The 26,625-nt window shown below is 42.1% G+C and overlaps 1 protein-coding gene across 11 annotated transcripts in view; it reads right to left on the reverse strand.

Annotated features, from left to right (window-relative positions):
* The window catches only part of MYT1L (myelin transcription factor 1 like), a 580,462-nt gene that overhangs the window by 427,858 nt on the left and 125,979 nt on the right, over positions 1 to 26,625 (reverse strand). For 10 of the 11 annotated variants that reach the window (XM_056564080.1, XM_056564081.1, XM_056564082.1 and 7 more), the window contains exon 2: positions 14,320 to 14,492. The gene's annotated coding sequence lies outside the window, so the exon portion shown is untranslated. Of the gene's footprint in view, positions 1 to 14,319; positions 14,493 to 25,719; positions 25,794 to 26,625 lie in introns of all 11 variants that reach the window. The other variant, XM_056564083.1, reaches the window with a different exon arrangement.

The following is a 26,625-nucleotide window of genomic DNA, read 5'->3' on the forward strand; positions in this document are numbered from 1 at the left end:
ATAAGGACAAAGTTACCGTATATACTCGAGTATAGGCCGAGTTTTTCAGCACGATTTTTCGTGCTGAAAACACCCCCCTCGGCTTATACTCGAGTGAACTCCCCCACCCGCAGTGGTCTTCAACCTGCGGACCTCCAGAGGTTTCAAAACTACAACTCCCAGCAAGCCCGGGCAGCCATCGGCTGTCCGGGCTTGCTGGGAGTTGTAGTTTTGAAACCTCCGGAGGTCCGCAGGTTGAAGACCACTGCGGCCTTCAACATCATCCAGCCCCCTCTCACCCCCTTTAGTTCTGAGTACTCACCTCCGCTCGGCGCTGGTCCGGTCCTGCAGGGCTGTCCGGTGAGGAGGTGGTCCGGTGAGGAGGTGGTCCGGGCTGCTATCTTCACCGGGGAGGCCTCTTCTAAGCGCTTCGGGCCCGGCCTCAGAATAGTCACGTTGCCTTGACAACGACGCAGATACGTCGCTGTCAAGGCAACGGCTCTATTCCGGGCCGGAAGCGCGGAGAAGAGGCGCCCCCGGTGAAGATAGCAGCCCGGACCACCTCCTCACCGGACCACCTCCTCACCGGACAGCCCTGCAGGACCGGACCAGCGCCGAGCGGAGGTGAGTACTCAGAACTAAAGGGGGTGAGAGGGGGCTGGATGATGTTGAAGGCCGCAGTGGTCTTCAACCTGCGGACCTCCGGAGGTTTCAAAACTACAACTCCCAGCAAGCCCGGACAGCCGATGGCTGCCCGGGCTTGCTGGGAGTTGTAGTTTTGAAACCTCTGGAGGTCCGCATGTTGAAGGCCGCAGTGGTCTTCAACCTGCGGACCTCCGGAGGTTTCAAAACTACAACTCCCAGCAAGCCCGGACAGCCGATGGCTGCCCGGGCTTGCTGGGAGTTGTAGTTTTGAAACCTCTGGAGGTCCGCAGGTTGAAGACCACTGAGGGCGAATGATGAGAAGAGGATGATGAAGGGGGGGGGTGTGGGGATGATGAAGGGGGGGGGGTGTGGGATGATTACAAGGGGATGATGAAGGGGGGATGTGTGGGATGATAAGGGGATGTGTGGGATGATGACAAGGGGATGATGAAGGGGGGATGTGTGGGATGATGACAAGGGGATGATGAAGGGGGGATGTGTGGGATGATAAGGGGATGTGTGGGATGATGACAAGGGGATGATGAAGGGGGGATGTGTGGGATGATGACAAGGGGATGATGAGGATGTTAATGACGGGTCTGGATGATGACAGGGGGGATGAGGTATTTCCCACCCTAGGCTTATACTCGAGTCAATAACTTTTCCTGGGATTTTGGGTTGAAATTAGGGGTCTCGGCTTATACTCGGGTCGGCTTATACTCGAGTATATACGGTAAGATAAGGGTCAATTTCTGGATTCAGATTTAGTAATCAAAGAAGAGCCAGATCAGGATAAACCTTATTCAATGGGTTAGGCATGGCAGGATGCTCAGCCTTTATCTTTTTTTATATTTAGGTACAGCCTGCCAACAGAAGTAAAATGCAAGAACTAGCTGTGGTTACTAATACCCATCTAAGAGCTCCCACAGAGGTAGGCAGAGGTTCCATATTCTCAGGGGTAAAACTGCCACCATAGTAGCCATAGTGGCTGGTACGTGACCAATGCAGGCAGCATTCCTCGTGCAGATGGCCTCCCTTAGCTTCCCTCCTGTTTCTTCTCTAAGCTTCTTCTGCTGCAACTCATGTTCAGTTTTTATACAGAACTCTAGGCCTGATGTCAATTTGCCCTAACATGTATGCATGGCTGTGCAATTGTAGCAGCAGAATCATTGGAAAAGAATAGGAGCTAAAACAGGAGAGGAGTAGTATTACAGGTATAGCCTGGTGGGTAATGATGAGGCCATTAGCAGGATCCAGAGCAAGGCACTGGACCTGGATAAGATGGGTAACACCACCACTGGCCACCAGGGATTAAATATATTCCTCCCATAAATCACCAAAGATTATACAGCACCCACTAAGCCTACAGTAAAGTGCCCTTAAATGTATCTCTGAAGACCAACTAGAGATCATTGTAACTGACAAAGCAGAAGCTCATTGTTCTATTGGTCTGTATGGTCTCTAAGGCTGACCACCAGCTATAACACACTGACTTACTAAGCATTTGGGCCCGCAGGTGCCAAATGTTGACTGTGCTACTGACAATCAGTTATGTGTCCTTCAATGTACTATTGGCCATTAGGTTTTGGATTGATTGTTCCATTGACCAAAGGGTATCTTTGAATTTGGCCTTTACCATCAGTACCCAAAACTACTGACAATTACCTACTGTTATAGTCATGTATGGACACATATCTAAAAAATCTTGTTTTAATGGTGAGAATTTTAACTTTGTTTCTATTACTCAAACAGTGATGATCTTCTGACGTAGAACAGATGGGATGTGATTATGTTTTTCTGAACACAATGTAACATTGACACCAAGATGAGGGCACACACAGTTAGTTCTTTCCCCAACCTGTCTGTATGGTTGGCCAATAATTAACCACAATCCAAGGATCTAGTTACAGAGGGTGCAGTGGTAGGAGCCACATCCAGAACCTAGGACCTGAAGGAACTTCAAATTTAAGATTAAAATAGACAATAATAATTTTTAAAGCCATTTAAAAAAGTTAAGAAAATTAAGAGTAGAGACTTTTCAATTGCTTGGTATGTATACTGTAAAGAATCCAAACATGGTGGTACAAGCAGAGGCCATAGATAAGTAACATAAAGGAACAGCATCAGCAACCAATGTTGTCTTACAATCATGATTTATTTACCCATGCATACACAAAGGAAACATGTTAGCCTTGTAGGATCTTCATCAATTATACATTACACAGGACCTACAAGACCAAAATGATGCCTTGCTGTAAATGTGGTAAATAAATCATGGGAAGTCTATGTTATTCCACCTCTTTTTTTTTCTTTAGGTTGCATGTGGTGGGTTGTGATGACATGTACATTCTTAAAGGCCCCAATGATATTATCATGGGAAGCTTCGGAATATCTTCTGTAATGGCCTTAGTTCCCTTTAAAGGCAGTAAGTAATAGTGTGGTGAGTTGTAGTGAGATCAGATAAAGCTTTTACTCTAGCAACATTATGTTATGATGTTTTGTATGGTCATTTTTATATAGTGTTTATCTTTATTTTTTCCGCAGAACAATGCTACAAACAGCAGAGAGAGGAGTTTCTAAGAGTGCCCTTAAAGGGGTACTCAGCCCCTAGACATCTTATCCCCTATCCAAAGTATAGGGGATAAGATGTCTGATCTGGGGGATCCAGACGCTGGGGACCCCCCAGCCAATCTCCCTGCTGCACCCGGCGTTTATTTAGAGCATTGGGTGCAGTGCCGGAGGCTTGTGACTTCACGGTCACTCCCGTTCGTGACATCATGGCTACGCCCCCTCGATGCAAGTCTATGGGAGGGGCGTGACGGCCGTCACCCCCCCCCCTCTCATAGACTTTCATTGAGGGGGCGTAGCCATGATGTCACGATCAGGCGTGACCCCGTCATCACAAGCCTCCGCCCCACATCGTAAGTCACCTGCCGCGGAGCGAAGTTCGCTCCGTGTACCGGATGTCTGGGGTGCCGCGATCAGACATCTTATCCCCTATTCTTTCTTTTTTCCACATCAAGCATAGAATTATAGGAACATCTTAACCCCTTGATCACTGATCTAAATTCAACTGGAATGCTTATAGTAATTATGATGATTTAATAGGACATTTTATTGTAGTATAGCATGGCCTTAAAGCTATCCCACAGATATACCTTACTAACTGGAATGTCGGGAATTTACCAACTTGCATTTTTCCCTCATTAAAATGCCAAGGTCTATTTCTGGATTGAGACAAAGTCCATTAACTGCCACAGGAAGATACATTCTACGCTATTTAGCAATGATGTGTTTGGAAAATACATAAAGCAATGTAAGGCTGGATATTTATCTATAAAAAAACACCTTATAAATAATTCAGAGAGTGGTGATGTAACTGTCAGACCAAGTAGGTATACGGGGACGCTCACCTCGGGATGGATAAGCGCTTCCTCACATGGACCTCACTAATGGCCATAGAAACTAAGGACGTCCAGCGAAGAATGACACGGTGCTTCAAAGATTTATTATCATCCATAAAACCAAATACAGCAGGAAAAACTCCACTGACAGGTGAATGCAATGCAATGTTTTAGGGAAGAATGTCCTTATTACTACCTGTTCTACTAACAACATTGCAATCACCAGATGATGGGTCTTTCATTATAGAAAATGATCTATATTTGATCCATCTTTTCAGCCTGTCTTAACACAAGAACTCCTACATATTATCAAGGATGGACGTTGTTCGCAACTAATGCCAACATCGCCGTGATTCTATCACCCGAATCGCTTCATTAAACTCCATTTACTGCGCTCCAGGCTACAGGGCATCTAAAATGGCAGATCCACATGTCAGTACATGGGGCAAAGAGCGCTGGGAAGGCGGGAAGTAGGCGGGATGACCCTGAATCACATGCAGGATACAGCCTATGAGCAGCCAGTCACCCCTGTGATGTCACAGCCCTATATATTCGGCAGCCATTTAGCGGCTCGTCATATCATTCATTACACTGCATAGAGATAGGACGGACATTGCTGTGTGTGTTACACAGAAAAGCTTGTTGCAGCAGCTTTTCACCTCTTAGTCACCTCAGGCTTCTGTAGAACACAGAGCACAGCGTATTTGCACAGAAATTAATTCTTACTGCAGCGATTAACCCCTCAGTCACTGTGCACAGCATTGTATTACAGAGAGGGGCAGAGAGCTGTGTGTTGCCTCAGCTGCAGAAACGTTTTCACAGGAGGGAGAAATTATTTTTTAGGGCAAATCTGTGTCTTTGTTCCACAACAACTGGTCTGCTGGTTATACTAGTCTGTAGACGGTATAATCCATACCCAGCAGTCCATTCCTAATAGTATTTTAGAGAGATTCTTTTTGCAATTTTGGGTTTAGTACACAGTGACTGTGTGTTCTAGCATTATTGTGTACTGCTGGTGCTGTGGGCATATTATTATTTTATTTTTAGCGTACTGTAGCGCATTTTTATGCCCTCATCAGTGCATACCACATACCTACATCTAAGTGGTGTACTATTTTGTACCTGTTAATCTGTCAAGGGCCTACATACTGTGAAAGGACAGCCAAAAGTAATTACCGGCTGGTGTTTTACTCCAATACGTTTTTTAAATGTACTGTAGCGCATTTTTCTGCCCTCATAAGTGCATAACTAATATGTACATCTAAGTAGTGTACTATTTAATTTAAATTTCTAAATTCATCTTTTAATCTTAGGGATTGTGTCATTCAGAAACTATATGGTCTCCTCATGCTGCCAACACCTCCACGCTGTGTCATTCAGCCACTTTATGATCTCCTCATGCTGCCAACACCTCCACGCTGTGTCAATCAGTCACTATATGGTCTCCTGACACTGATGCCACCACCAGGCTCTGTCATTGTGCCGCTCTGCAGCAGTGATTCTAAAAGTGATACTGGTAATCTGCCTGTTATTCAGAATAACAGTATTATTTCACTACCCCAGCACACTCCACATGCATGTTAGAGCACAGCAAAGTGTTCTATACCCCTATTGAGGCTCTCTGTAGTCCATAAATAGCCATTTTTAATATAGATTTGCCGCAAATAAAATCGAAGAAAATTTGTCAAATCGTCCGAATCGAATTTTTCAAAAGTTCGCTCATTGCTAGACGTTGTCATCATTTCCCCCCAAAACATAAGCTATAGTAGGTCTTCTATTTGAGATGTTTAATCTTAATAACTGTTGCCTAAATTAACATTTGGATCGCTCCCATGGAATTATTTAGTATATGTTGCATATAAAACACCAATATATTCTGCGTCTCTGCACTCAAATTGCCATTATTTACATCAGTCTGTGTCCCCTACATTAACTGTAACTAAACCAACCTAAAATTTTATAGGAGACCAATGAACCTTTCAGTATGTTTTCAGACAGGGGAACCTTAACCCCTTAAGGACGCAGGACGTAAATGTACGTCCTGGTGCGGTGGTACTTAACGCACCAGGACGTACATTTACGTCCTGTGCATAACCGCGGGCATCGGAGCGATGTCCGTGTCATGCGCGGCTGATCCCGGCTGCTGATCGCAGCCAGGGACCCACCGGCAATGGCCGACGCCCGCGATCTCGCGGGCGTCCGCCATTAACCCCTCAGGTGCCGGGATCAATACAGATCCCGGCATCTGCGGCAGTGCGCGATTTGAATAAATGATCGGATCGCCCGCAGCGCTGCTGCGGGGATCCGATCATTCATAACGCCGCACGGAGGTCCCCTCTCCTGCCTCCGTCCGGCTCCCGGCGTCTCCTGCTCTGGTCTGTGATCGAGCAGACCAGAGCAGAAGATAGCCGATAACACTGATCTGTTCTATGTCCTATACATAGAACAGATCAGTATTAGCAATCATGGTATTGCTATGAATAGTCCCCTATGGGAAGTAAAAGTAAAAGTAAAAAAAAAAAGTGAAAAATCCCCTCCCCCAATAAAAAAGTAAAACGTCCGTTTTTTCCTATTTTACCCCCAAAAAGCGTAAATTTTTTTTAAATAGACATATTTGGTATCGCCGCGTGCGTAAATGTCCGAACTATTAAAATAAAATGTTAATGATCACGTACGGTGAACGGTGTGAACGGAAAAAAAAAAGTCCAAAATTCCTACTTTTTTAATACATTTTATTTAAAAAAAAATTATAAAAAATGTATTAAAAGTTTTTTATATGCAAATGTGGTATCAAAAAAAAGTACAGATCATGGCTCAAAAAATGAGCCCCCATACCGCCGCTTATACGGAAAAATAAAAAAGTTATAGGTCATCAAAATAAAGGGATTATAAACGTACTAATTTGGTTAAAAAGTTTGTGATTTTTTTTAAGCGCAACAATAATAGAAAAGTATGTAATAATGGGTATCATTTTAATAGTATTGACCCTCAAAATAAAGAACACACGTAATTTTTACCATAAATTGTACAGCGTGAAAACGAAACCTTCCAAAATTAGCAAAATTGCGTTTTTCGTTTAAATTTCCCCACAAAAATAGTGTTTTTTGGTTGCGCCATACATTTTATGATATAATGAGTTATGTCATTACAAAGGAAAACTGGTCACGCAAAAAACAAGCCCTCATACTAGTCTGTGGATGAAAATATAAAAGAGTTATGATTTTTAGAAGGCGAGGAGGAAAAAATGAAAACGTAAAAATTAAATTGGCTGAGTCCTTAACCCCTTAAGGACCGGAGGTTTTTCCGTTTTTGCATTTTCGTTTTTTGCTCCTTGCCTTTAAAAAATCATAACTCTTTCAAATTTACACCTAAAAATCCATATGATGGCTTATTTTTTGCGCCACCAATTCTACTTTGTAATGACGTCAGTCATTTTGCCCAAAAATCTATGGTGAAGCGGGAAAAAAAATCATTGTGCGACAAAATTGAAAAAAAAAACGCTGTTTTGTAACTTTTGGGGGCTTCCGTTTCTACGTAGTACATTTTTCGGTAAAAATGACACCTGATATGTATTCTGTAGGTCCATACGATTAAAATGATACCCTACTTATATAGGTTTGATTTTGTCGGACTTCTGGAAAAAATCATAACTACATGCAGGAAAATTAATACGTTTAAAATTGTCATCTTCTGACCCCTATAACTTTTTTATTTTTCCGCGTATGGGGCGGTATGAGGGCTCATTTTTTGCGCCGTGATCTGAAGTTTTTAACGGTACCATTTTTGCATTGATAGGACTTATTGATCACTTTTTATTCATTTTTAAATGATATAAAAAGTGACCAAAAATGCACTATTTTGGACTTTGGAATTTTTTGGCGCGCACGCCATTGACCGAGCGGTTTAATTAATGATATATTTTTATAATTCGGACATTTCCGCACGCGGTGATACCACATATGTTTATTTTTATTTTTATTTACACTGTGTTTTTTTTTTTATTGGAAAAGGGGGGTGATTCAAACTTTTAATAGGGGAGGAGTTAAATGATCTTTATTCACTTTTTTTTTTCACTTTTTTTTTGCAGTGTTATAGGTCCCATAGGGACCTATAACACTGCACACACTGATCTTCTATGTTGATCACTGGTTTCTCATAAGAAACCAGTGATCAACGATTCTGCCGGATGACTGCTCATGCCTGGATCTCAGGCACTGAGCAGTCATTCGGCGATCGGACAGCGAGGAGGCAGGAAGGGGCCCTCCCGCTGTCCTGTCAGCTGTTCGGGATGCCGCGATTTCACCGCGGCTATCCCGAACAGCCCACTGAGCTAGCCGGGATGCTTTCGGTTTCACTTTAGACGCGGCGTTCAACTTTGAACGCCGCGTCTAAAGGGTTAATAGCGCGCGGCACAGCGATCAATGCCGCGCGCTATTAGCCACGGGTCCCGGCCGTTGTTAGAGGCCGGGCCCGACCCGCTATGACGCGGGGCCACGCCGTGGCCCCGCGTTATAGATCGGGAGTGGACACATGACGTTCCAGTACGTCATGTGTCCTTAAGGGGTTAAGGGGTTAAAGGGGTACTCCAGTGGAAAAAAAATTTTTTTTTTCTTTTTTAAATTAACTGGTACCAGAAAGTTAAACATATTTGTAAATTACTTCTATTAAAAAATCTTAATCCTTCCTGTATTTATTAGCTGCTGAATACTACAGAAGAAATTATTTTCTTTTTGACATCACAAACACACTGCTCTCTGCTGACGTTATTATAATAAGTCTTTATTTATTTATTGTTGTCCTTAGCGGGATTTGAACCCAAGGCCCCAGCACTGCAAGGCAGCAGTGCTAACCACTGAGCCACCATGCTGCCCTTAGCATACATCTGCTATGCATGGTTGCTAAAATGGACAGAGATGTCGGCAGAGAGCACTGTGGTCGTGATGTCATCATTGTTCCAAAAAGAAAGGAATTTCCTCTGTAGCATTCAGCAGCTAATACGTACTGGAAGGATTAAGATTTTTTAATAGAAGTAATTTACAAATATGTTTAACTTTCTGGCACCAGTTGATTTAAAAAAGAAAAAAAAATGTTTTTCCACTGGAGTACCACTTTAATGAAACCCGCCCAGCACAGGGAGAACATACAACCTGCCCCCATATATTACTTTTGGTCAGATTCCAATTTAATACCCCAGTGCTGCAGGACAACAACGCTAAGCACTGGTAAACCCGGTTTACTATAAAGGGGTACTCTGGTGGAAAACATGTTTTTTTAAATCAACTGGTGTGAGAAAGTTAAACAGATATGTAAATTACTTCTATTTAAAAATCTTAATCCTTCCAGTATTTATCAGCTGCTGTATACTACAGAGGAAGTTCTTGTCTTTTTGAAATTCCTTTCTGTCTTACCACAGTGCTCTCTGCTGACACCTCTGTCCATGTCAGGAACTATCCAGAGCAGGAGAGGTTTGCTATAGGGATTTGCTCCTACTCTCGACAGTTCCTGACATTGACAGAGGTGTCAGCAGAGAGCACTGTGGTCAGACAGAAAGGAAGTCCAAAAAGAAAGAACTTCCTCTGGAGCATACAGCAGCTGATAAGTACTGGAAGGATTAAGTTTTTTATATAGAAGTAATTTACAAATCTGTTTAACATTTTGGCACCAGTTAATTAAAAAAAATATATATATATCCACCGGAGTACCCCTTTAATCATAAGCAGGCATAAGCAAACAGGTCAGGCAAAGTTTTAGTGTAGGGTTTGAAGTCTTTTTCACACAAGCTGCTTTCCATTACAAGAAGATAAGTGCAGTGAAACATTCGGTCTGGTCGGCTCATTTTTGCCCCGTATGCGCTTTTTCCCCGCACCTTAAACCGTGGTCGACCACGGTTTTAGGTCCGGTTGTAAAAGCGGATACGGGGCAAAAATGAGCCGACCAGACCGAACGTTTCACTGCAGTCTGCTCATTGAAATGAATTACATACGGGAGCGCATAGAAAGGCATACGGGAGCGCAAGTTTTTAGCTCTCCCCTGCCGTATGCGCTCCTGTATGGGGGAAAACGTAATGGGAACCCAGCCTAACTAAAAATTCCCCCAGCATCTTTAGTCAATATAATTAGAATGAGACCCATATTTTCATAGCTTTTCTATTAGTTTACTACAATTAAAAAAGTATTTGTTTAAGACTTCTGCATACAGGGCTGTTGGGCTACTAATTTTTTTGTGCCTTGATCTCTAGTTTTTAGCAACACCCCTGCTGTTTTGATGGGACCTATAGATCACTTTTTAATGATTTTTTTGCAGGAGACCTCCACCCACCATCTTTAGTCATTGGACCCCCTGTGATTGCACTGCAAAGGGGTCTGATGAGTGCCCCAGAGCCACCAGAACCTGTCATTTTATCCTTAAGATGCTGTGATCTGCATTGATCATGGCATCTAAAGGGTTAATTGCAGATATCAGAGTGATTTATAAATAGAATGAACTGTATGTACACTTGTATCATGGGGCATTAAGGTCCAGCCAACTATGCTGTACATGTACATCAATTATCATCTTGGGGGTTAAAAGAATAGTCCACAATAAAAGCAATGTAGAAGCACTGACCCCATGCATAAAATCTTCAGGTTATTGCCCATTGCAGTACATACAAGCAGGCTCGGTATCCATGGCATAAAATCAGCCAATGGTTGTTTCGCATCACTCAGTCTCAAAACGGCTGATGGCTGTTTGTGTGCCATGAGTACTGAAACTGAAAATAAACTGAAGATTTTAAAGGGGTACTCCGGTGGAAAACAATTTATTTGAAATCAACTGGTGCCTGAAAGATATACAGATTTGTAAATGACTTCTATTAAAAAATCTTAATCCTTCCAGCACTTGTCAGCTGCTGTATACTACAGATTTCTTTTTTAACTTATTTTTCTGTCTGACCACAGTGCTCTCTGCTGACACTTCTGTCCATGTCAGGATCTGTCCAGAGCAGGAGAGGTTTGCTATGGGGATTTGCTCCTACTCTGGACATTTCCTGACATGAACAGAGGTGTCACCAGAGAGCACTGTGGAAAGACAGAAAATAAATTTGAAAATAACTTTCTCTGTGGTATACAGCAGCTGATAAGTACTGGAAGGATTAAGATTTTTTTTTTAAGATAAGTAAATTACAAATCTGTACAACTTTCTGGCACCAGTTGATTTAAAATAAATAGTTTTCCCACCAGAGTACCCCTTTAAGTATATGGAAGCCAGACCACATCTATGAGAAGATGTTGAAATTGTTTGCACAATGACTTGGTGAATGAGTCGCCCAGCGCCATAAGTGACTTTGCCATGACAAACCTCAGGTGTGGTTACCATCCAAAGAAAACGTTTTTAAACCGTAATGAATGAGTTAGATAAGTATGTTAAAATTCTATTTTGTTCTTTGCTGATCAGGGGGTTAACCATTCATTAAATACCAAGACTTAGATTGTACCGTATTTTTCGCCCTATAGGACGCACCGGCATATAAGACGCACCCAATTTTAAAGGTGCAAAATCTAGAAAAAAGGATTCTGCACCCAACAGTGATCTTCAACCTGCGGACCTCCAGATGTTGCAAAACTACAACTCCCAGCATGCCCGGACAGCCGTTGGCTGTCCGGGCATGCTGGGAGTTGTAGTTTTGCAACATCTGGAGGTCCGCAGGTTGAAGACCACTGGTATAGGAGGTAATACTCACGTGTCCCCGCCGCTCCGGACCCGTCACAGCTGCCCTTTATGTCGCCCTCCATCGCTGTCGCTGCGTCCCTGTGGTGTCCCCGATGCTCCGGACGTCTTCTTCCCCGGGATCCACGCTCTCCGTCTCCGTCATCACGTCGCCGTCATCACGTCGCTACGCACGCCGCTCCTATTGGATGACGGGACGGCGTGCGCGACGATGTGATGACGTCGAAGGAGAGCGCCGGCCATGCAGGGGATCCCGGCACGGAGCAGACACCGAGGAGGCAGGTAAGGTCCCTCCCGGTGTCCTGTAAGCTGTTCGGGACGTCGCGATTTCGCCACGGCGGTCCCGAATAGCCCAACTTTTGCTTTAGATGCGGTGGTCAGTTTTGATCGCCGCGTCTGAAGAGTTAATACAGGGCATCACCGCGATCGGTGATGTCCTGTATTAGCCGCGGGTCCCGGCCGTTGATGGCCGCAGGGACCGACCCGATAGGGGTGCATTCACCGTATAAGATGCACCAACTTTTCCCCCCCAGGTTTGGGGAAGAAAAAGTGCGTCTTATACGGCGAAAAATACGGTAGATGTCAACTACATTTCTGCATCTCATTGCTGTAAAAAGTTCTTGCTATGGCAGCTTAAATACACTGTGGAAAGTAGCATGTGTCAGGAAGCACTTAGAAATAAGTATGATGCATTATGTGGAAAATTCACGCCGAGTTGCGACTGTGTCACCTGAGGTACTGTGTTTTGTTTCCTCAAACCTCCATATGCAAATTAAATTGTATGGTTGGCATCAAAATGTTTCAGCCCCCATTGTAAATTCAATATGTAAATTTACATTTTCAGCTATTTGTAAAAAAAAAAAAATGAAAAAAGATGAAAATAAAAAAATAAAAGTAAACATTTTACATACATTTCTACGTGTATTCTAGCTGCATTAAAGGGGTACTCCGCTGCTACACATCTTATCCCCTACCCAAAGTGATCTCCCGCAGCACCCGGCGTTCCTGCGGCAGTGGTCGTGACATCAAGGCCACACCCCTCATGACATCACGCCCCGTCCCCTCCATTCATGTCTATGGGAGGTGGCATGCCAAAATGCCCCTTCCCATAGTCATGAATGGAGGGGGCATGGTGTGACGTCATGAGGGGGCGTATAGTTAGCACAGTTTTGTTGAATGACTGGTAGTAAGCCACCTGTATAGAGAGAGACGATTTTGTATAGTTAGCACAGCTGCTTTGATGTAAGTAATGTAGATGAGCAATTTGATTAGTAATTATAGAAAGAATTCTGGCAAATGATTTCTTCTTCCATTCTTTAGGAAATTTTACATGTCTGTTTATTGAAGGGGTACTCCGGCGCTAAGACATCTTATCCCCTATCCAAAGGATATGGGATAAGATTCCTGATCGTTGGGGTCCCGCCGCTGGGGACCCCCGTGATCTTGCACGCAGCACCCCGTTATAATCAGTCCCCGGAGCATGTTCGCTCCAGGTCTGATTATTGGTGATCACGAGGACCGGAGCATTGTGACGTCACGGCCCCGCCCCCAGTGTCACGCTCCGCCCCCTCAATGCAAGCCTATGGGAGGGGGTGTGACGTCACAATGCTCGGGCCCCCGTGATCGCCAGTAATCAGACCCGGAACGAACATGCTCCGGGGACTGATTATAACTGGGTGCTGCGTGCAAGACCACGGGGGTCCTTTGGATAGGGGATAAGATGTCTTAGCGCGGAGTACCCCTTTAAACAAGTGGTTTCTCTAAATTCACCACACAATGTCACTTGTACTGTCTACTGTAGACACAGAATTATTTAATTCCTTAAATGGACACTGACAGACTCAAAAACTTTTATATGTTGTACATTTTGGCAAAACATTAACCTTTCTACTATAAACATTCCTAAACATTTTTTATTTCCTTTTTACAAAAAATCTTGGTTTTAAAAAAAGACCACTGGGAGTCCCCATTCCATTCAGAGCATTACCCTATCCAGATACAGAATCATCTTTTTCCCAGCTGAAACACAAAGGCAAGGACAAAGTCTAGGAAGTGATGGCGGGACTAGCACTCCTTTGTGCTCACTCCTGTCCTATCAGACTGCAGCATGAAAATAGAGAGGAAGGGGTTACAGGGCAGCCTACAGTGATTGGAGGAAGAGACCCAGCATTAGAAAGGTTTTCGTTTAAAGTGATAGTGTCATTTATAAAACAAAAACTTTTGACATTTTAAACAGATATGTAAAAAGTTTTAATTGGTCGGGGCCTCAGTGCTGAAAAGCGTTTAATAGGAAGTGGGGGGGGGGGAGGGATAAATAAAATTGTGTGCACCAGAATTTTTGGGCAAAACCTGTTGTCCAACAGATTATTAAAACAAACTAAACATAAAGAATAGCATTATTGTGTATTTGTGCTAAATGTAAAACATATTATTGGCTATTATTAACAATCTTTCATTACACAAGATGTTAATATTAGTATTAGTTATATTAAAACTTTTCTTAAAACAGAAGCCATTTTGAAGTTTTTTTTTGCGCTACACCCTCCATCATGTTGCCCTTGCCCCTATCCATGTGAATCTTTACCTTAGGTTTTCCTGCAGATTTTCTTTCCTGGTGACATCTCAATTTTTCATGAAGACATTCCGCGCTGGGGATTTCACGCAGTGTAAATTACCGGACTATGTTTCAGGTTTTTCATTTGATCTCCCTGTGATCTATCTTTAATTTCTCTGAGTATCCACAGCGTGAGAGCACAACTAAAGAAAAGACAGAAAAGACAGTTAAGGCTGCGTTCTCAGTTGTGTAAAACATGTACATTAACCATACGATATGTACCGTATTTTTCGCCATTTAAGACGCACTTTTTCTTCGGGGGGGGGAGTTGGTGCGTCTTATACGGCAAATACACATTAAAACCCTGTCCTATTGCGGCGGTCCCTGCGGCCGTCAACGTCCGGAACCCGCGGCTGATACAGGACATCAACGATCACGGTGATGCCCTGTATTAACCCTTCAAAGCTGACCGTCTGAAGCGAAAGTGAAACTAACCCGGCGGCTCAGTCGGGCTGTTCGGGACCGTCGCGGTGAAATCGCGGCGTCCCGAACAGCTTACAGGACACCGGGAGGGACCTTACCTGCCTCCTCGGTGTCTGCTCCATGCCGGGATCCCCTGCATGGCCGGCGCTCTCCTTCGTCGACATCACGTCGTCGCACATGCTGTCCCTTCATCTAATAGGAGTGGAGTGCGTAATGACGTGATAGTGGCGACGGAGAGCGAGGATACCGGGCAGCAGAGACGTTCCGGAGCGACGGGGACACCCCGGGGACGCGGCAACAGCGATGGAGCGACATCCAGGGCAGCGGTGACGGGTCCGGAGCGGTGGGGACACGTGAATATTACCTCCTATACCAGTGGTCTTCAACCTGCAGACCTCCAGATGTTGCAAAACTACAACTCCCGGCATGCTCGGACAGCCAACGGCTGTCCGGGCATGCTGGGAGTTGTAGTTTTGCAACATCTGGAGGTCCGCAGGTTGAAGATCACTGTCCAATACTTTACATTGTATTTGGTTCAGAATCTTTTTTTTTTCTAGATTTTCCTCCTTTAAAATTGGGTGAGTCATATATGCCGGAGCATCTTATATGGTGAAAAATACGGTATATCCTAATTTCATTCTTAAATGCAGGGACTTACAATTTTATAACATTGCAAGGTGTCTAACAAAACCCCCAGATGACGATAGCCCAGAAACACGTGTCAGAGGGATATCCTCCTGTGTACATCATGTGATTTATGAGTATGTGTAGGATACAGGTTGGGAGACACTATATTTCCCCAAGGTAACTGTAATATGTAGCTATAAGGTTTCAGGAAGCACATATCTTACCCAGGAAAAGCTGGATGAGATATGAGGAATTCAGATATAGTTAAAGAGGCACGGTCATTGTTAAAAACTTTTCATATATTGCAGGACTCATTACAATATGAAATTTCACAATATATAACTGTTAAAAAAAATAGAAATTTTCACCTGAAATTCAAGCTCAAAATAGCCACCACTAGGGGTCGCCTGTCTTTTAGCCAGGCAGACTAGTATAGATTTTACAGCATACTGGATACCGGCCGTAAAGCATACTGGTATCCAGTATAGGAGATTTCTATTGTGTATGCAAAACTACAGATAAAGGATGTGTGGACATGCTGGGAGCTGTAGTTTTACAACAGCTGGAGGCAACACTGCTCTAACACAGTTATTTACAAACATTGCAGCTTCAGTTGTTTCTAAACTGCAACTCCCAGCATGCTGAAATAGTCAAAGCTTTCTCGGACTCCTGAATGACAAAGAAGTTGATCAGACATTCAGGAGTCTGTGAAAGATGAATGACACACATAGTGACAGCTATGCTGATTAGAATCCAGCTTTACTAGGAGAAGATAAAACAGATAGAACATGTAATCATAAAAATACTGTACTTTTATCTAAAAAATCCTTGCACTAGTTTTATAAAGATCTATTCTTATATTTATACATTTTATCCTGTTATGAATTCACCATAATGTCTTCTGATTACTGCAGACAAGCTCCAAGTATCTTCCTCTGACACATGACACAGCATAAAACCAGAGAGGAAAGGGTTACAGAGTAGAGAGTACTGATTGGCTGAATGCCCAGGCTTGCTCCTGTGAGGGAGACAGACTGACACGCCCCCTCCAGCCTGCACAATGAAAAAGTAACTCACCAGCAGATAAATGCTTATATCTCTGGATATACAGGTCCGAGACACATAAAAATTATTCGCACATGATCAGGATTGGGTCCTGAGTAACATATCACTTTTTTTCTTTTTTTTGCACTATGACAGGTACACTTTAAATCTCTAGCAAATCATTTTTGCTAGAGACTTTGGTAAAGTCTGTTCTGGAGCCTGGATTTTACATGGATTAAAGGCAGGTTGGTATTGGGGCCTTTCATCTGCCTCCTGAGTCAATCCAGGTTTTTAGTGTGGCCTAGATCAGCACAGGTTCTAAAGACAGCTTATTATTGGGCTTTAAAACTGGATTTAACTCAGTATACAGACTGAGGCTGTGAGGAATCTCTGATGATAGTTGGAGTTATGAAATATGCAGCTTCAAAAGGGGACATCTACCCCATATAAAACTTTTTTGGTGACTGTTTTGTTGGGTGACTGGTAGTAAGCCACCTGTATAGAAAGAGAGACGATTTTGTATAGTTAGCACAGGACAGGCAGGATTAATTTTGTATTTGTTTATTCCTGAAGCTAAAGGCAGTATTTTTGTTTTGTGCTGGTAATGGCAGGAAAACCCTTTCTGAACTATACGTCTGTGTTGGTAACTATCTATCTAGTGAGCTATTAGATAGAGATTACTTTACAGATATTGTGATACACATCCATGATACAGTGACAAGACAACTATTTTTATTATTTGCATTTATGTACAGATGTGGACCTTCCAACATATCAACTCAATGTATTCTTGAATGTATGGAGTGAGATTAGCAGCTTTTCAAAACAACATGATTTGGTGTACCATGATGTGAATGCTTTGTGTGTCCACCCAGTGATTGCCTTGTTGTGTTCTGTTTAATTCATTTTCTGAGAAATTGCAATTCTTTAAGGGGTATTCCAGCCTTAAAAAAGTGAGGGCATTGCTCGGGTATCTCCGGCGCTACCAAAGACAATGAATAGAGCGTGTACCATTCACGGATCCATTCTAGGCATCTTCGTAAATGAATCAATAAAGGGCACTGAGTCCTCTTTACCATTTAACAGCACAGCACTTATCATTTGGTTTTGGCTATAATTGGTACAGTACTGAACCCCAAAAAGAAGGCTTGCCATTAAAAAATAACTTTTATTCCATTTTATTTTGTACAGCACAACAAGTTTTAATCCCACCATTAAAATCATATAATGTCAACATTCTTCAAAAAATATGGAATACGTACTACTGTGTATCCATAATAGCACCCAAAAAATATAGATGTTCAATGACATACCATATTTAACATCTCATGTACATATAATGATTTAAACATCTATAATATACATCTGTATTATACTAGTATAAAAATAACAACTAATGACTCATAACCTCCCTACAAGTTTCTGTGCTAGTCCCGCCAACTAATGACTCATAACCTCCCTACAAGTTTCTGTCACTTGTGACAGTGATGTCATCAGGGAAGAAATCACTGAAACAATATAAATACAGGAAATAACAAAAATCTAAGCAAACCAACCATTGGGTAGAAACCACTGAGGAATGTTGATGCTATCACAAATTAAATACAAAATTTCAGCAAACCAACCATTAGGGTAACATATTGGGTCCATATATTTCAGAGGACATTGAGAATATATTATTTTAACACAAACAAAATGTTTTAATAAAAATTATGATTTCATGGCACTCCTTGTTGGATAGTTCTATTAACTTGGAGATCGATTTAGCCTGGTTATTGGTGGCCCTTACTGAAATTATATCTCGTTGATCCTGCAGTTCGCAGAAGCAGTCTTCCATTCAAGTGAATGGGTCTAACCTGCAACACAACCACAACCAGCACTGCGATGCTAAGGAAACATAAATCTTTCTGACTCCAAAACTTTCTCTTGAACTTTTTGTGATGGAAGTTGAAATACATGAGCCTCCAAATCTAATTCTGTAGCAACAGAATTCATCTCTACGTCAGTTCCTTAGTAAAGGTAAAAAAATTTAAGGAAGATCCAAAACTAGTCAACCAAGAACCAATTAATCAATAACATTTCCTGGGCCAAAAAGTTTTAAAGGTTCCACAAAAACACAAGAACAAGATCGAAACCCTCTTGGCTCGAGAACCGTCCTATAACATAGTTTGCTTAGGGCCAAAATAATGAGGTCAAGTACCACAGAAGTAATTGTATCATATAAAACTTGAGACTCGACCATTCATACGTGAAGCTTTAACAAAAGCTCAGACTTTGAGCATCACTTTAAAATGCTAATGAATATTCATTCTTCACCTGATTTGGAAAAAAAAATGTCACGTAACCAATTATAAGAAGCAGTCCCTCACAATCCTGTATTTCGAGGCGCTTCTCTTGGTGTGGCGCTGACTTTATGAGAGAGATCTGGCTAATGATGCAGGAAGTCATCTCTGTCAGAGCAAACTATAAGATACCCAAGGTCACGTAAGGACGACGTACGCTGTACCAGACACCAGTCTGGTGGTTTCAGACATCTGATTATATATTCCCATCTTATCAGTGAAAAGCAGGTAATGCGCACTCCTATTACATTTTTAACGCTATGCAGAGTATAACGTGTTAGTACGCCATCTGTCACCTCACTTGGAAATAATAGATTTAGAACACCATGTGCACACCTTTAGGCACTTAACCGGGGAAAAAGCTGTAGGCTCATATTCTTCATCACCATGGCTGTAAAAATCCTTGTATTTCTCATCAGCGTCTTCTTCTCACTGTGTCTATCAGGACCAGGTTGCATTTGTTGTCTTGAGAGAATAGATCAAGGTCTTGAATTTGGTAAATACAGTGACCCCCCGACCTACGATGGCCCCGACATATGATAATTTCAACATGCGATGGAGTCTCAGAGGCCATCGCATGTTGAAGGCAGCATCACCATACGATGCTTTTGTATGTTGGGGCCATCGCCTAAACGGCTATTCGGCAGCGCAGACTGCTTTAGCTGCCATTGGATAGCCGTTTACGGTGCCCCGTGCCCTTTGCTGACGATCACTTACCTGTCCTCGAGGCTCCGGCGCGTCATCTTCGGGATCCTCTGCATCGTCAGTGCTCTCCATCGACGTCATCACGTCGCTACGCACGCCGTCCCGTCATCCAATAGGAGCGGCGTTCGTAACGACGTGATGGCGGCGACGGAGAGCGGGGATGCCGGGGAAGAAGAGGCCTTACCGGAGCGTCAGGGACACCCCGGGGACACGGCGACAGCGTTGGACGGCGACATCCCGGGCAGCGGTGACGAGCGGTGACGGTCCGGAGCGGCGGGGACAGGTGAGTACAACTTCCTCTAACAGTGGTCTACAACCTGCGGACCTCCAGATGTTGCAAAACTACAACACCCAGCATGCCCGGACAGCCAACGGCTGTCCGGGCATGCTGGGTGTTGTAGTTTTGCAACATCTGGAGGTCCGCAGGTTGTAGACCACTGTCCTATACTTTACATTGCACGGATCCCTCAACATACGATGGTTTCAACAAACGATGGTCCATTTGGAACGGATTACCATCGTATGTTGAGGGACCACTGTACTTGATAAACCATTACTCAAGGTTCACCAGACTAGGAATCCACTAGTCCGAAAGTACATCAAACAAAAGAGAAGTGACAGCACCCAAAAAAACTATTGCTATTTTGACTCATCGAACATCAGGTTTTGCATGGAGTAATAAATATAATTAGTGTTTTATTATTTTCTACCCCCATTTGGATGCTGTCACTTTTCTTTTTTTCTTCTTATCTTGAACTTGTTGTTATTTATACAACATACTACATTCACTAAAATGACAAACCATGCATTAAATGGGATCTGTCACGTAAAAAATTTTTTGTAGAGACATGTCAAAAGTTTTCATCAGTTGGGGTCCAAGTGCCTGGATGCTGATTAATCGCTAGAATCAACTGGCTCCGGAAAGTTAAACAGATTTGTAAATTACTTCTATTAAAAAATCTTAATCCTTCCAATAGTTATTAGCTTCTGAAGTTTCCTGTCTAACTGCTCAATGATGATGTCACGTCCCGGGAGCTGTGCATGATGGGAGAATATCCCCATAGGAACTGCACAGCTCCCGGGACGTGAGTCATCAGAGTGCAGTTAGACAGAAAACAACAACTCAACTTCAGAAGCTAATAACTATTGGAAGGTTTAAGAATTTTGTGAGGTGAAATTGAAAAAAAGCAATTTTGCAAATTTGGGGGTCTTATTTTTTACACTATTCACCTTGTGGTTACACTTACATGGTATTGGTGACCAATTCATCATCTGTCACGTCAGCCCCCCCCCCTCAAGTCACATGAAAAAGTATCCTTGTACATAGCAGAGAAGATGTTTGGCCACCTCTGACTCCATGAAATTATTTTTTTTTTAAACTACTTTGTCCAAGGGACTAAAACAAAGCACAATCTACTTGTCCCTCATGAAAATCCACAAAATAATTTCAACCAAAAAAGTATGTAAATAAGGGCTGTATTAGTTTATATAGTTTTTGCACTTTCATTTTTTCCTCCTTGCCTTATTATTGCCATAACTCCTGTTTTTCCATCTACAGACCCATATGAAGGCTTGTTTTTTGCAGGACCAATTGTACTGTGTAATGACATCTTTCATTTTTCCATAACATATCCTCCGAAACAAAAAAACAAAAAAAACAAATAAATATTTGTGAGGTGAAATTGAAATAAAAGCAATTTTGCAAATTTGGGGGTCTTATTTTTTACACTATTCACCTTGTGGTTACACTTACATGGTATTTTGATACTTTAGGTCGTCTTGACTACAAAATTACCAACATTTGTTTTGTTTCCGTCATGTTTTAATCATTTAAAATTCTAAACTTTTAAGAAATTTTTATTGCCATTTTCTTACCCCTATGCAGTTTTTGTTTTTGTGTATACTGGGCTGTATGTGGGCTGTATCATTTTGTGCGACGTAATCTGCTGTTTGTATCGGTACTGTTTTAGTATTGATCGGACATTTTGATCACTCTTTTTTTTTTACACTCTTTTTTACATTTTTTTCTGGGATATGATGTTGCAAAAAACGCAATTCTGTGGTTTGGTATTTTTTTATGTTGACACCATTGACCAAACAGGATATATAATGTTAAATTTTAATAGGTCAGAGAATTACGCATGTGCTAATACCAAATACATTTATTCATATTATGTTTACATGTTTTTCGTATGGAACACGAAACGTTTCAACGTTTTTACACTTTATAAGTCCCTTAGGGACTTTAAGAAGAAATCATTAGATTCCTCATACAGATCAATACAGTTCTATTGAACATTAATCTGTGTGATCGGTGCTCATTTGGTTGGGCCTGCTCCAGGTAGGCTCAATCAAATGCAGATCCACAGGGCAGTCATGGATGAAGAGGTAAGCCCTCTGGCTACCTCCACAGTGGATTGTTTTCCCCTTGATTGCACTGTGGTGGGACGATTCACCCCACTGGACCACCAGTGAGGGTTAAAAGGTCCCTCTGGACATTGCTGTCAACTTTGAATGCGGTGATCTAAAGGGTTAATAGGCGGCAGCGGCGATCGCTACAGCAATCAGTTGGGAGCCGCCCTGTATGGAGCGGGCTCAAGTGCCGCCAGGTTGACGGTCTGGCTCTGCTTGCCTGAAGAAGGGCTAAATGTCAGAAAAATTCACTTGCCCGGTGCTCAGAACTGCATGTCTCGGGCGTCGGGCGATAGGATCTATATGTAACTTAATTTTTTAAGTCTTCTTTTTATCATATGCCATTGTAGGAATCTCAAAGATAAGAAGCAAAGAACTTACTTTGATAAAACAGCTACTAATGTGGACCGAGGTGACCAATTCATCATCTGTCACGTCAGCCCCCCCCCCCCCCCCCCCCCAAGTCACATGAAAAAGTATCCTTGTACATAGCAGAGAAGATGTTTGGCCACCTCTGACTCCATCTCAAGATTCACAGCCCCTTCAAACAGGTGACCGGTGGGGATGGCAATATTCAGACCCCCCCACAGAGCAAATATCTTAAGAATATACCATCAATTTTAAAAATACAGATATCTTTTCTTATTTGTGGAACTCAGTCTCAATCTGTGTGTCCTGATCTTCGAACTCCACGTCCTCATTTTTTAAGAATATACTCATATAATAGCCCCCTATACAGTGTACAAATTCTAACATATTTTATTATTTACAATGTAGTCTAAACCGTTTATCTATTTATTTATCTTTCTATCACATATCTATCTATCTGTCTATCTATCTCATATCTATCTATCTATCTCATATCTATCTCATATATATCTATCTCATATCTATCTATATATCTATCTAACTATCTATCTATATCATATCTATCTCTCTATCTCATATCTATCTATATCTAACTATCTATCTATCTCATATCTATCTCTCTATCTCATATCTATCTATCTCATATCTACCTATCTATCTATCTATCTATCTATCACATATCTATCTCATATCTATCTCATATCTATCTATCTCAGATCTATCTATCTCATATCTATCAATCTATCTATCACCTATGTATCATATCTATCTACCTCATATATATTTATCTATCTATCTATCTCATATTTATCTACCTCTCTCATACCTATTTCATATCTATCTATCTATCTAGAAAAAACGGATATCCACAGCACACGTTTTCTCAAAAGCAATCCAAGGATTTACTCTGTGAAAAAATTAAGTGTCAGTAGCAACGTTTCAACTAGCTCTCCTAGCCATTTTCAAGCTTGAGAATGGCTAGGAGAGCTAGCTGAAACGTTGCTACTGACACTTATTTTTTTCATGGAATAAAACCTTGGATTGCTTTTGAGAAAACGTGTGCTGTGGATATTCGTTTTTCCTGCATTTTATATGGACCCCTGACCCAGGTCCGGACTCTGCGTGCACCGCTATTTTTTTTCATGCTGACGAACTGCTTTCCTCGTTTTTGATATCTATCTATCTCATATATATTTATCTATCTATCTCTCATACCTATTTCATATCTATCACCTATATATCTTATATCTATCTATCTCAGGGGCGTAGCTATAGAGGTAGCAGTCACATCGGGGCCCTGGTGCCTAAGGGGGCCCCAAAGCACATCTTCCCCATAAGAGAGCAGTACAATAATTGGCATATGGGGCCCTGTTGCAGATTTTGCATCTGTGCCCTGAAGCTACAAACTACGTCTCTCATCAATCTTACATCCATCTATCTATCTATCTAGCAATTATAGAATGATGGGCAGCACAGGTAGATGAGATGGCAGTGCACGCTGAATACCCCGGTCACAGGTCCAATAAATCCATGTAGAAAAACAGCAGCACTCAAAAATGCCAAGTTCACTTGGAATTTTTGAGTGCTGTTGTTTTTCTGTTTTTCTACATGTATATATCTATCTATCTATCTCATATCTATCTATTTATATTTCATATCTATCTATGTCATATCTATCTATCTATCTATCTATCTGTCTATCCATCTATCTATCCATCTATCTATCTATCCATCCATCTATCCATCCATCCATCCATCTATCCATCCATCCATCCATCCATCGATCCATCCATCTATCTATCTATCTCATATCTAACTCATATCTATCTATCTATCTATCTCATATCTATCGTTCTTATTATGTTATTTTCTATTTATAGTATTCAAGTCTGATCATATTGTTATTTATACCTAAACATCATTGCAGCTTAATAACCCATGAACACCACCCGCTGCAGCTTAAAATCTGCTTGACAATGGTCTTCAAGTCATACCAGACTTCATTGTCTGCACAAAGTAAAAAGAAACTGAATAATATATAAAATAACACAAAGTCAATGTAGATATAGAACAACAGGGGCAGATCGTACATATTATATCTAAAGCCAATGTTGCTTAAAAGTGGAGATTTATTTTGAACGATCATTTCAGCCGATGATGGATTTCAGGTTCACCCGAATGCCGTGTGAAATTGGGCAAAATCCTTTTCAATCTTCCGATAGAGATCTTCCTATAAGAGACAGTATGATTGTTTACAGTATGATTGTTCACTATCCACAATGAGCAGTATAAAGGGAGGTAGGTCCTGTCCGATTCTGATCATAGTCATTACATCTTTATTTAAAGGGATATCCTAGCTAAAATCCTTATGGAGTGAGCAGAGTATCGTCTGGCCTGTTCATCCTTGTTTTCTCCTCTCATTTATGGCCACCACCAACATTATTGTCAATGAGGGGTTATGCAAACTGCGCAAAACAGCCTCCTCAGCTGTTTATGGCTTCCCGACTACCTCCAGGGGGCCCTTGATCTTGACAGAGATGAAAGTCTTAGAAGTGGAACCCCATATCTGGATGTAATATTAATGACCCCAATGTTGCTATGTAGATTGAAGATCAGCTCATAAGCATTTTCATTTATCATTATAGAAAGAGATTTTCTATAATTTTTTTCTTGCCGTCAACACAACACTTTGCATCAAGGGTCCAAGGGTGGAGGAATGTCTTCTCCTCCAATCTCCTGCCATCTCTACTCAATGAATATTTATAAAAGGGAATATATAAAAGGTAATTCTCATCTAGATATCAATGGTATATCTGATAGATGCAGGTTCCAGTTCTTGCACCTATCTCAAAATTCTATTCCTAATAGTGCGGTGGACCTGTCTGTGTAAGAGTCCTCCATTGGGATTGGGATCCTGTGGGAGCTAATAAAAAATGTTGGGGCGCGGGTGGTAATGAGGTTGTAGAGGGTACAAGCGGGGGGTCACAGAATAAACAGCGGGTCATGCAAAATCCTGTGCAGTCTCACAAACCTCTGAATTGCCACAGGGTGCTGATAATATGGTACAAGAGGGTGGTAATGATATAGCACGGGGGTAATGAAATAGCACGAGGGTGATGATAAGGCACGGGGAGGTAATGAAATGGCACAGGGTGGAACTATCTATATAAGCTGTGAGAAAATGTTAGCAGGAGTAAGCGAGATTGCACGCACACGTTGCAGGTACGGTTGCCACCTTTCTTGCAAAAAAATACCGGCCATGCTAATTTGTACAATTAATTATATATGTGTGACGTCACAGGATACACATACAGGTGAAACTCGAAAAATTTTAATATCGTGCAAAAGTCCATTGTATTTCATTATACATTGTACATTTTTAACAGCATACAAAATTAATGTCGTGTCAGGTTTCCCAGGTTGCAGTGAGGCCCGAGACATTACATACCTTTTCAGGTGATCAGAGGGAGCCTGTTTTTGCTTCATTGGGTGGAGCAACCGCTAGGTGGGAGGGGGATCATTCTGCAGGGAATTGTACATTTGGTTAGAAGGTGTGTTTTAATGGACAGAGTGGCTGATGTGTGGGAGGAAGAAAAATTACCTCACACTTACAAACAATGAATTATGGGACATGTAGTTCAAGGGAGAGAGGTCCAGCAGGAAAAAGCCAGTTCCCAAAAAGATAGCCAAAGCCTTTTGGTAATCTCACAACATAGCCATTTAGCCCCAAGACAAGCGCAGATCCTTCCTAAGCATGTCCATTACTGTCTGCCAGGTACATGCTAAAATCACATTAGGTGGGTAACCCCTTTAAGTCTCTATTCTATAGTAGGACTCTAGGGAAAGATTTATCAAAACCTGTGCAGAGAAAAAGTTAACCAGTTGCCTATAGCAACCAATTAAATTGCTTCTTTTATTTTTCAAAGCCCTTTTCAAAAGTGAAAGAAGTGATCTGATTGGTTGCTATGGACAACTGGTCAACCTTTCCTCTGCACAGGTTTTGATAAATCTCCCCCCCCCCCCAAGCAGCACAGTATAACAGATCCATTTTAGGTCTCCTTTGCACAGCATTATTTTCACCCAAGTGACTTACTAGTCAGGTCAGGCCTCCAGCATCTTTATGTACTTTAAAGTGAGCCTAATTACATAGGCTCTCCATCTAGTGCCTGACTTTGCCTTTCAGAGTTTTGTCCCTCTGCTCCTTCCATCCCTCCTCAGTGAAGTGAATCATTCTGAAAAAGAGAACTCCATTACAGATTGTGCTAAGGCTGCATTCACATCTCGGTTTTACACTACGGGTGCCGGATGGGGGAGGGGCAAACCGGGCGCTCCCGTACCCGCGCTGAACTGCATT

The sequence above is a fragment of the Hyla sarda genome, chromosome 3, assembly GCF_029499605.1.
Source record: "Hyla sarda isolate aHylSar1 chromosome 3, aHylSar1.hap1, whole genome shotgun sequence".
NCBI lineage: Eukaryota > Metazoa > Chordata > Amphibia > Anura > Hylidae > Hyla > Hyla sarda.